Source organism: Mauremys mutica, unplaced genomic scaffold, assembly GCF_020497125.1.
Source record: "Mauremys mutica isolate MM-2020 ecotype Southern unplaced genomic scaffold, ASM2049712v1 Super-Scaffold_100104, whole genome shotgun sequence".
Classification (NCBI taxonomy): Eukaryota; Metazoa; Chordata; order Testudines; family Geoemydidae; genus Mauremys; species Mauremys mutica.
This window is the reverse complement of record NW_025423269.1, coordinates 616624-628658: the sequence shown is the minus strand read 5'-3', so window position 1 is coordinate 628658 and position 12035 is coordinate 616624. Positions and strand designations below refer to the sequence as shown.

The following is a 12035-nucleotide window of genomic DNA, read 5'->3' as shown; positions in this document are numbered from 1 at the left end:
GCTCACATACGTGAACCCGAATACTCTCTCTGTCCTCAAAGAGAGACCTGGAGAAGGAGACTTGCTGAAGCAAAGCCACAGGGGCCTCTGAGGTTTCCCTGGCCCCTGGCCCCTCGCCCCTGTCCTGCCTGATGTCAGCATCTCTCTGTGAGGTCACCACCTCCACACCACCTTTGACCAATTGTCTGAGGTCCTGCAAAAGGCCTTTGTGATGTCACTGCCACACCCCTCCCTTGCTGTGCTAATGTCCTGCCCCTGCCCAGGCACTTTGGAGGTTTAAGCTACTCCCTGTGGATCACCCCACTCAAGGAGCGTTCGTTCTAGGAAGCAAGCTGGCTAGACAGGAAAACATCAGACGCTGTTTGGATGGACAGGGTGGGTCTCAGGGGAGGGGCAGAGAGGGTGGGGGGGGGGAACCGAACGCAATGCTCCAGATGTGGCCTCACCAGTGCTGAATAGAGGGGAATAATCACTTCCCTCCATCTGCTGGCAACGCTCCTACTAATCCAGCCCAATATGACCAGTTACCCATATTGAATGCAGACACAGCAATATCTGATACATTGGTTCCTGTCCATTCAGGAGGTTATTTCCCACCTATTCATAAATAATGAAGCTGCTCTAAGCAGAGGGGAAAGAACTGTCCCGTCCGTGCAGTTAACCCATCTCCCCGAGAGGTGGTAGCTATGTCACCGGGGGAAGCTATGTTGGTGGGTGTACAAGCTGTGGTGTCTCCATGTGTATATAAAGTTTAATCAAACCCCATTTTTAAAACCCCTGTGGTCTGGGAATAGAAAAGGAGCTCTCTGAGGCAGAGCCTGTCCTTCAAAATCCTTAAGATCACTGACTTGCTTCTGCAAATGTCATGGGGGTATAGCTCAGTGGTAGAGTGTTTGACTGCAGATCAAGTGGTCCTTGATTCAAATCCAAGTGCCCCCTTACAAACATGTTACTTCAGTAAAAATAATTCTATTTTCAGGAGCACCACTAAATAGGGATCCCTGAAATGAATGGACACACTCAATGTTTTCCTGTGCAAATGCATAAAAACCTAGCAAACAAGTCCCCCAGCTGAAATCAGTTCCAATCCTCTAAGTGTCTAGGTTTGTTTTCATCAATTAAACAAAGGCCCATGAAGACACATTTGCAGGTCCTTGGCCTCCATGGGCTACAATGTGCAGAAGAACAAGAACCACATCCACTTGGGAGGCATGGACTAGTCTGTATTACATTTGGTAAGTAAGTTGCCATTGGGACTGAAAGCTCTACTGGGGTGGACAGGAGCCTGTTACAAAAATAAAATAACCAAGATTTACCAAACTCCCTGTTACACATTCAATCCTCTGTTTGTGCACACGGCATCAATTGGGGTGCTAATAAATGGCAGCCTTCCTTTCACACAGATCGTTGTTCCTTGTGACTTTCAGATGCATTCGAATGGCAGCTGTTCAGAGGTCATGTGTTTGGGAACCACTGCTCTATGCTGATGGGAGAGAGTTTTCCTGTGGGTGTAGTTAATCCACTTCCCAAGAGGTGGCAGCTATGTCACTGGGAGAAGCTATATCGGTGGGTGTGCAAGCTGTGGTGTTTGCCACATTTAAGAAGTTTAATCAAACCCCATTTTTAAAACCACCTGTGGTCTGGGAATGGCAAAGGAGCTCGATGAATCAGGGTTTGTCCTTCAAAGTCCTGGAGATCATGATTCCATACTCCTGTTATCATGGGGCTATAGCTATAGCTCAGAGTGCTTAATTGCAACTCAAATAGTCCTCAGTTCAAACCCCCGTGTTCTCTTATAACCCTCTTTCTTTTTTTTAAAAAAAGGAAAACATTTTAATTTCCATTCTCCATTATGTTCAGGGGCTCCTCTATACAGGAGTGCTTGATATCAATGTAAACACTCAACATTTCGCTGTCCAAATGCATAAAAACCTAGCAAAGCTGTCCATCAGCTGAAATCAATTCCAATCATCTAAGTGCCTAGTTTATGTTTTCATCAATTAAACAAAGGTATCATACGAATGTATATTTGCAGATCCCTCTTCTCCAGGAGCTATGCTGTGCAGAAGAACAAGAACCACATCCAGCTGCAGTTCAGGAGTCTGATGACAAATGTTCTGAGGGCTGGAAAAAATGCCTTCTAGTGAGCTATTGAACAAGCTCAACCTTTTTAGCTTATCAAAAGAAGATTGAAAGGTGACTTCATTGAAGTGTTGAAAGGCCTTAATGGAGAGAAAAGGTTGTGTATTAAAGGACTCTTTAATCTAGCAGAGAAAGGCATAACAAGACCCAGTGGCTGGAAGGTGAAAAGAGACAAATTCATATTACAAAAAGGCACAAATATTCAACAGTGAGGATGATTCACCGCAGGAACAAGCTACCAAGGAAAATGGTGGATTCTCCATCTCCTGATGTCATTTAATGAAGACTAGATGCCTTTCTGGAATGTGTTTGCCCCAAAAGTAGCTCTTGTGTCATACAGGAGGCCTGTGATATGCAGGGAGTCAGATTAGAGGCTCTAATGATCTCTTCTGGGCATAAAGTTGACTAATTTCTGAAAAACTGAGTGTGGCATTGGGAGCAGCGTCTGATGTTTTCCTGTCTATCCGGCTTGCTTCCTAGAACGAACGCTCCTTGAGTGGGGTGATCCACAGGGAGTAGCTCAAACCTCCAAAGTGCCTGGGCAGGGGCAGGACATTAGCACAGCAAGGGAGGGGTGTGGCAGTGACATCACAAAGGCCTTTTGCAGGACCTCAGACTATTGGTCAAAGGTGGTGGGGAGGTGGTGACCTCACAGAGAGATGCTGACATCAGCCAGGCAGGACAGGGGCAAGGGGCCAGGGAAACCTCAGAGACCCCTGTGGCTTTGCTTCAGCAAGTCTCCTTCTCCAGGTCTCTCTTTGAGGACTGAGAGAGTATTCAGGTTCACAGATGTGAGCACCAGGAGGAACCTCTTTTGAGTTTTCTCCTTCCCTTTTAGTGATTTTACTAGAAAACAGCCATCCCTGTTTAGAAGGTAAGAGCCTCCTCGAGGTTTGAAACCTGTTCAGTCTGATCCATCTGGTGACAGTTGAATTCTAGGCATGGAAAACACGAGCTTAAGGAGGCAGAATTTTATTCTGCACCTGGGATTTTGTCCCTTAAAATCACTGGGGTCATTAGGGTTTGTCCTTTTTGTTTCACCTTTTCCTCCATCCATCCCTCCCTCCTTTCTCTTCATCTCTTGCTTCTTTTGTCCTTTCTCCTGTTCCCCTCCCAACACCAGGAGCGGGGTGTGTGTGTGTTGTGGGGGAGTGCTCTGCAGCTCCCACTCTGGGAGGTCGACCCAAAAATGTGGGGCTGAAATAGTGCTCGGGCAGTGATCCCACCAGTGACCTGGGCCATCCTTTGGGCTCTCTGGTGAGAACCCTCAGCCTCCCGTCCTCAGTCTCTACCCTGATTGGCTGAGCAGGGGGTTATTGACAGGGAGGAGACTCAGGTCCTTGTTGTTCTCTTTGAAGACCAAGGAAATAAGTCATAACCTGTTATATGTTGACAAATTTTAGTGCTTCGCTGCATTAATGGTCTCTGAGCAGTTCATGATTCTCTCTAACATTGCAGTTCTCCTCAAATACTTGCTGAATAATTACTGTGCACTGTTGTTGGTCTGGAGCTCATCTGAGAGCACTTTATTCAGGTCATTCAGTGTCTGAAATTCAAGATCTGATGGTCAGTTTGAAAATCAGGGCTCTTGTGTCCTACTCCCAACTCTTCCACTGGCTGGCTGTGTAACCTAAGACACGTCAATTCTCCTTTCTCAGCCTTAGCTTCTCCCTCTTTCAAGTAGGGATAATAATGATCGGCTCCTACCAGGGCCGGCTCCAGGCCCCAACACGCCAAGCACATGCTTGGGGCAGCATGCCGCAGGGGGTGCTCCACTGGTTGGTGGGAGGGTGGCAGGCGGCTCCGGTGGACCTCCCGCAGGCGTGCCTGCGGATGCTTCACCGGAGCCGCGGGACCAGCGGACCCTCCGCAGGCACGTCTGCAGGAGGTCCACCAGAGCCGTGGGACCGGCGACCGCCAGAGCGCCCCCTGCGGAGTGCTGCCATGCTTGGGGCGGCGAAATTCCTAGAGCCACCCCTGGCTCCTACCTACCTCACGGTAGGTGGAGGCAGCGCCGGCTCTAGGTTTTTTGCCTCCCCAAGCAAAACATTTTTTGTCTGCCCCCCCCATCCCCTTGCAGCCTGAGCCCTGGGCTCTCCCCTCCCCACACCTGCACCCCCTGCCTCCCCAGCTCTGGGCCTCCCACCACTCGCACCCCACTGCTGCCCCAGCCCTGGGCTCTACACCCTGACCCTCACCTCCCTGCCACCCCAGCCGTGGGCTCTCCCCCACACACACCCTGTGCTGCCCCAGCTCTCGACTCTCCCCTTCCCCCCTACCAGAGCTCCCACACCCATGGGCGGCAGGTTATATACATTTGCGGTGCTCGGGCTCCAGGAATATTCAGGGCCGGGTGCCCTGCTCCAGCAATATTTGGAGCTGGGTCTCTTCCCCGGCCCTGCCTGGAGCAGGTCCCAGCCCCCGCCTGCCACCCCTCCCCCTGCGTGTGTCCCCCACCCACCGCGCCGCGTTCCTGCCCAGGGCCGCCCAGAGGATTCCGGGGGCCCGGGGTCTTCGGCAGCGGGGGGCCCTTCCGTTCCGGGACCCGCCGCCGAAGTGCCCCGAAGACCCACGGCGGGGACCCCGCACCGCCGAATTACCGCCGAAGTGGGACCCGCCGCTGAAGTGCAGCCTGGTCTTCGGCGGTAATTCGGCGGCGGCAGGGGGGTCCCCGCCACGGGTCTTCGGGACACTTCGGTGGCGGGTCCCGGAACGGAAGGGCCCCCCGCCGCTGAAGACCGGGCTGCGCTTTGGCGGTGGGTCCCACTTCCCCCCAGCCCCAGCCTCTTACCCCCGGCTCCCTCCTCACCCAGAGTCTCAGCGCCTCGCCGGAACAGCCGCAGCGTGTCTCTGGCGGCCCCTGAGCCCCGCCGCGTTCCGAGCCGCGCGGTGAGGGGGCAGGGCTGCGAGCTCCACGCCGAGCGGAGACAGCTGAGCTCAGCCTGGAGCTTGCAGCCCCGCCCCCTCACCACGCGGCTCTGCATGGGGCGGGGCTCAGGGGCCCCGGCGGAGACTCGGTGCTTGATGTGCTGAGGCTCCAGGAGAGGGGCGGAGGTGGGAGCCTCAGCTGTTCTCTTGGGGGCCCCTGCGGAGCCCGGGGCCCGGGGCAAATTGCCCCCTTTGCCCCCCACTCTGGGCGGCCCTGTTCCTGCCTGACAAAACGCAGCGCGCGCCTCTCCCCTGCCTGCTCCTGCTGCTGGAGATTGGCTCCTGGCAGAACTGCTGTCTGCTGCCGCAGGGTCCTAGCGCCTGCCATTCATTAATGGCAAGGCAGGCTGCCCTTACCCTGCCCTTCCGCCCTAGCGCTGAGCCTCTCCAACGCCCCAAACCCTCATCCCCAGCCACAGCCCTCACCCCCCCCCCGCACCCTAATCCTTATCCCCAGCCAGAGCCCTCATCCCCCCACACCCTAATCCTCAGCCCCAGCCCTGAGTCCCCCCACATCATGAGCCCCACAGCCGTCACCCCACACCCCAAACCTCTGCCCCAGCCCTGAGCCTCCTCCTGCATCATGAACCCTTCATCCCCCAGCCCCAGCCAGAAACCTCATCCCCCCGCACCCTAATCCTCTGCCCCAGCCCTGAGCCCCCACCACATCATGAAACCCTCATCCCCAGCCCCAACCCTCATCCCCCTGCACCCTGATCCTCTGCCCCAGCCCTGACCCCCCCCACAGCATGAACCCCTCATCCTCAGCCCCACAGCCCTCACCCCACCCCTCTGCCCTAGCCCTGTGCCCCACCACAGCATGAAACCCTCATCCTCAGCCCCACAGCCCTCACCCTGCACTCCCTCCTATCCCCAAACTCCCTCCCAGAGCGTGCACCACCTCCCACTTCCTACGCCCCCACCCCCAGCCCAGCGCCTGCACCCAAACTCCATCCCAAAGCCTGCACCCCTCATCCCCTCCTGCACACCCACGCCCTGCCCCAGCCCGGAGCCTGCACCCAGCACCCAAACTCCCTCCCAGAGCCTGCACCCCTCACCCCTTCCTACACCCCCAGCCCCAGCCCAGAGCCTGCACCCAAACTCCATCCCAAAGCCTGCACCCCTCCTGCACCCTAATCCCCAGCCCAGGACCTGCACCCCATACCTTCCTCTGAAACCCCACCCAGAGCCTTAGGCAGGTGGGGGCAGAGTTTGGGGGGGCGGAGTTAGGGGGGGCGGGTTCTGGGCACCACCAAAATTTCTACAAACTTGCCACCCATGCCCACACCCACACACACCCTGCTGCCCCAGCCCTGGGCTCCTCCCCCGACCTGCACCCTCCTTCCGCCCCAGCCCTGGGTCACTGGTAACTTGCTCCCAGTTTAATAGAATAGAAAAAAGAGGGGATTGAATGTGTAACAGGGAGTTTGGTAAATCTTGGTTATTTTAGTTTTGTAACAGGCTCCTGTCCACCCCCAGTAGAGTTTTCAGTCCCAATGGCAACTTACTTACCAAATGTAATACAGACTAGTCCATGCCTCCCAAGTGGATGTGGTTCTTGTTCTTCTGCACATTGTAGCCCGTGGAGGACAAGGACCTGCAAATGTGTCTTCACGTGCCTTTGTTTCATTGATGAAAACATAAACTAGACCCTTAGAGGATTGGAACTGATTTCAGCTGGGGAACATGTTTGCTAGATTTTTATGCATTTGCACAGGAAAATGTTGAGTGTTTCCATTTATCCCTAGTCAGTGGAGCTCCTGAACATAATGGAAATGGACATGCAATTATTTTTTGTTGAAGGACCAGGCTTTTAGGGGGTATTTGGATTTGGACCAAAGCCCCTTTGAGCTGCAGTCAAACATTCTACCACTGAGCTATACCCCCCTGATAATTACATTGGCAAGTCAGTGATCTTAAGGATCTTGAAAACTGAGAGTGGAGTTCGTTTCTTCCACACCAGTGTTGCTGTCTGTGCATCCCGGAGCTATGGGGTGAGTGGGAAAGGCCCACAACTAGCTTGTCAGGATCAACAAAGGAGCAGCCGACATCAGGACCAATGAGACGTGCTGGTGGCCCATCAGGAAGAACCCACTCTCCCAGAGACTTCTCAGCGAGGGCACGGTACACAATGGGGGCTACCTACCCGCCACGTCCCAGCAAGGGTCTTTCTAGTCCCACTTCAGCGTTACCCAATTTCTAATCAGTCTTTGGCCCAGATTCCCTCCCTGAGCGGCACCAGCACATACCTGGGCCCCCTGCCAGTGTTAAATCTGCCTTGAGCTGGGACCCAGCTTGGCAAAGAGCCTGCAGCCCCCTCTGTGCTGGGGAGTGAGAGCAGCCCTGGCACTGGGCAGGGCAGCCCTGAGGGAATGAACCCAATGTGCCCGTGAGGCCCTGATCCAGAACCTCTGCCAGGCAGCTTGTGCTGCTCGGGCGTCTCTAGTCTCCAGCGAGGATTGAAAGCTTCTCTGCTCCAGGGGAACCCCTGGGGGAGGGGGGCAGGGCTCCTGCAGGATAAATCTTCCTGCTGGCAGAGCTCCGGTCCCCTCCTCATGGGCACAGGGCGTTGCACATGGCACCCACCACATGCACACACCCCTTTGTGGGGAGAATCAGCTCTGGGATATTGGGGTCAAACCCCCCCATCTCCTCCCTGCAAACCTTCTCCTGGCTTCAGTGAGGGAATGGGGGTGTGAGGGGCTAGTGCGGTAACAGCAGCAGCGTGGCCGTGGGGCTCGGCCGGTGGCTGGGGCCAGTCGCCTGAGCATGAACCCAGCCGACCCCAGGAGATGGACCCGGGTCACCAGCCCAACCCACCACGCGGCTGCTGCCGCTGCCCCATTAGTGCGTGAGCTCCCACAGACCACGCTGGGGAGAGCCCCCAGCTGCAGGGGAGACGCCCCTGAGTGCCTGGCAGGGCCCAGCTCCTGGCTGACCTGCACTGCTGGGGGTCAGGGGGCTGGATGACAGGGGGGCGTTGGCTCTGGGGTGGGACTGTCACTTCCCCCCCCCCGCCAAGCCAACAGGATCACAGCAAACGAAACCAGCTCGGCCGGCAGGGGAAGAGTTCAGTCCAGGGCCTGGTGCATTCTGGGAGCAGGGGCGGTGCAGAGAAAGGGCAGATACGGGGCAGCTCTGAACACTCCGCGCAGAACTGCCTGTCCTGTCCCGCAGCCCCTGGTACAGGGGCTTTTAGCCATAGTTGTAATCAGGCCAATAAATTGAAACAAACCCCTGTTAAATCATTGCTCAGCCCGAGTCCTTCACCCGCATTCCTTAGGGCATTGGGTGTTTCATTTCCTGCCTCAATTTCACACAAAGACACAATTTCCTTTGCACAGATCCGTGAACAGCAAAACTTCCCTGTGTCTCTGGTCTGAGCCAGGGTGTTCGATTCCAGTGAACCTTTCTCTCCTGCAATGGCGATGGTCAGACAGAGGGGACATGGCCACCTTCACCTCTGACAGTGACATATTGGCTCAGCTCTTTCTTTCTGCTGCTGTTGTTAGTCCATGAAACATCAAGGGTGGAATGCAAGGCTGAGTTCATGCACCAGCCCTCAGTGCCCCAGAGAAATCCTGCCACCTGCTATTGGAACGATGTGCTGGAGAGTTGAATGGGAAAGGGACTGTCTGAATTGTCAGAGTGGGGAATGAACAACAATCTACAGCAATGTCATTCACACAAACACACTCTCATCCTGCTACAGCCGGAGGGGAAATGGGCAGGAATTGTTGCTGTTCACCCAAGGAGACACTTACACTGATGCGCAGCCGTGAGTGTGCTGGGGAAGCTGGTCTGCGCAAACAATTTGAAGTGACAATTCAGTGAGAACAGAATCATCATGCAATGATACAAGTATACATCAAGTAGATGTGACCGAGTGGTTAAAGTGATGGACTAGAAATCCTTTGGGGTCTCACCGCACAGGTTCAAATCCTGCCAACTACACAAGTACTGCGCTGTTGTTACTATTACTGTAGACTTAGTGTCTGAGCATCCAGAGTACAAACTGGAGCCAGATCTACTTTCACTCTCTCTACACTTAAATCGCTGCTGTGGCACTGCTATAGCACTATGGAGTAGATAGTGACTGGAGGGATTTTCCCATCCATGTAATAGCTACATGGACAGAACAGTTCCTCCTTTTCTTTAGCACTATCTAACCAGGGCTTAGGTCACCTTAACTGTGTGTGTGTGGGGTGGGGTGCTTCACACCCTGAGAGACGTCGCTCTGCCAGTTCAGTGCCCAGCGTACACCAGCCCTTAGATCCCTCTTGGTATTTCAATGCAGGCACTGACCTGTGAGAAGAAAACATCAGCTCACAAACACAGAGACTGAATTCCCCACATTTAATCTCGCTGCACTTTCCAGAAAGTCACGAAATTCAATTCATTCTTGCTAGGACAGAGAAAAAATAAGTGACACTAAGTTTTTGGCTTGATTAAATAAAATTAAGTGTTTAATTAATATAGTAAAAATATGTCCTGATTCTTCTAACTAACACCACAGCATGAAATAGGAACAGAGACAAAGCTTGTCAGTGATGACTAATTTCACAAATGATCTTCCCATTATTAATTTCCACGCTGCCCCCATTTGAGGTCTGGGCATCGCCAGTGCCATTGCTCTGCATTCACCTTCCCCTTAGAATTGTTCTCGGACATTCGACGTCCTCTGCAGCATGAGGCTCGGGTCACTTGCTGGAGGATTCCCTGCACCGTGAAGTCTTTAAGCCACGATTTGAGGACTTCAATAACTCAGACGTAGGTCAGGGGTTTGTTACAGGAGTGGGTGGGTGAGATTCTGTGGCCTGCATTGTGCAGGAGGTCAGACTAGATGATCATAATGGTCCCTTCTGACCTTAAGTCTATGAATCTATTAATCTTTTTCCAAATTTGGAAAATTGTGCAGTTCAGAATGTGAATAGTGACCCCATTTCCTTCCTGCACCTGCTCTACATTGCTCCACAGCAGCTTCTCCACCTGCAGAGTCACTCCAGCATGGCAGTGCAGCCGCCCAGGGTTCAGCAGGGGCCCCTGGCAAGGACAGTGGGTAAAGCTAACAGCCCTGTGTGCCGGGCCGTGAGGCAGCTGTAAAAAAGCAACACCCCCCCCCAGAAGTACAGAGACTGAATTCCCCAACTATAACATCATGACCCCCTGTAGAAAGCCACACGTGTCAGTTGTATTTTCACAGGGAGATGCAAAAATCAAGTGACACCAATTTTTAAGTTGAGTAAATAAAGTTGAGGAGATAGTTAGTAACCTCACAAAAATACACTAAAGATCCCTCAACATAACACCTGAAGGTGAAATATGGACAGAGACAAACCTTGTCAGCAAAGGCTCATTTCCCAAACGATCCTCAAAAAGTTACTAATTCCCACCCCTCCTCCACAGGAGCTCTGTGCAGTGTAACTGTTCTGCAGGCAGCTTCCCATTAAATGCTGTTGTGGGACATTCCCAGACCTGGAAATGTACGAATGACAGAATTTGAAGAGCAAACCTGGCTCCCCGCACCAGGCGGGATTTGAGTGTTTTGTCCCTGTCATTTAGTCTTTGTCAATAGTACAGACGCCATGGGCAGGACTCCAGGCTCTGCTTGAGGGATCCTGGCACAGGGGCTGGTGGGGGAGAAAGGATTGCAGATTCTCACCTGAGCTCTGGAGAGGAGGTAATAATTGAAGGGGGCATTTTTGACTCCTCCCCTCCTCAGTGTCCCAGGGCTGGAATTCTGGAATATATATATTCTGTCTGCAAACACACACCCCCTCCCCCGGGGCGGGCTGCAGCGCTCGCTGGGGCTGTCTCCAGTGGCTGAAGTTGCCTCCATCTCTGCTTTACCTGGGGGGTGGGGGGGTGACAAAGAGAGGAGATGGTCCCAGGGTGTGAAAGCAAAATTAGGGGGCTGGGAAAGGACTGTTTGGAAAGGTGGGTTTTTTGCGAGGGGAGGGGAGGTCATTCTTGTATTGGACCAGCTTCCGGTGGGGAGAGAGAGAGAGAGCGCGCGCGAGAGAGAAGCGAAATGCAAGCTGCGCTCTTTCCCCAGCAGCAGGTGGGCCACGTGGTCTCTCTGATGGCCTGGCTTCCCGGGATGGGACCCGGCTACCGCTACAGGCCAGGCAAGAGCGGCGGCCCGGGCGGGCAGGGGGAGGGGCCCGAGCGGAGGGGCGGAGCCGCGTGAGTGGGTATGCAGATCTGTGTGCGAGCAGAGCATTGTGGGAGCGGACGCAGGCGGCCAGGCAGGGCCCGACTTTGGCACCGGGAGCTCGGCGTGGAGAAGGGAGGGTCTCCAGGGGACGCGTCGGGGCGGCTGTCGGCAGTGGGGGCCGGTGTGGGCGAGGCCGGCGGTCGGTCCGCCCCGTGTGTTATAAGTGCGGGGCGAGCGAGGGCGGGCAGCGGCCGGGCAGCAGGAACTCATATTTACCTAGTAGGGGAGATACCATGATCATGAGGGTGGTTTTCCCAGGGTGAGGGTCATCCATTGCACTGCGGGTGTGCTGACCCCTGCGATTTCCCCAAATGCGGGAAACTCAACTGCATAATTTGTGGTAGTGGGGGACTGCGTTCGTGCTCTCCCCTGGCAATTGGTTGGAACAACAGAAAACCAAAAGTGGGCTGCTTAGGCTTAGTGCACTGCAAAATAGACTCTAAGGAGAGCAGGGTTTTTTTCTGTAATTTTGGGAGTGCTCTTTTTCCACAGGTCCTGTACTTTTGGGCACCTTCATCATTCTTCCTTGTAACTTCCCAGGCACGCAGATCCTTCTGTTCAACGCGCACCGGACGGACATTCCAAACACAGCCCTTTCCAGGAGAGAATGTGCTGCTTTTGGACCCTGGTGCCCAGCAAGAAGTCCTGAGACTCTTTTTCTGACGGATGGACCCCACTGACTTGCCTTTACCAAGCAGAAACTGAGGACCGGCTGATGGCTCTCTTTGCAAACGGACGCCATCAGACT

At 54.2% G+C, this 12035-nt stretch overlaps 2 non-coding genes across 2 annotated transcripts; both read left to right on the top strand.

Annotated features, from left to right (window-relative positions):
* Positions 1 to 867: 867 nt before the first annotated feature.
* On the top strand, positions 868 to 939 carry TRNAC-GCA. The gene has a single exon. It is a non-coding gene; the product is annotated as a tRNA-Cys (tRNA).
* Positions 940 to 11495: 10556 nt separating this feature from the next.
* Positions 11496 to 11659, top strand: LOC123359309. Its single transcript, XR_006575841.1, has one exon. It is a non-coding gene; the product is annotated as a U1 spliceosomal RNA (small nuclear RNA).
* The last annotated feature ends 376 nt before the right edge of the window (positions 11660 to 12035 follow it).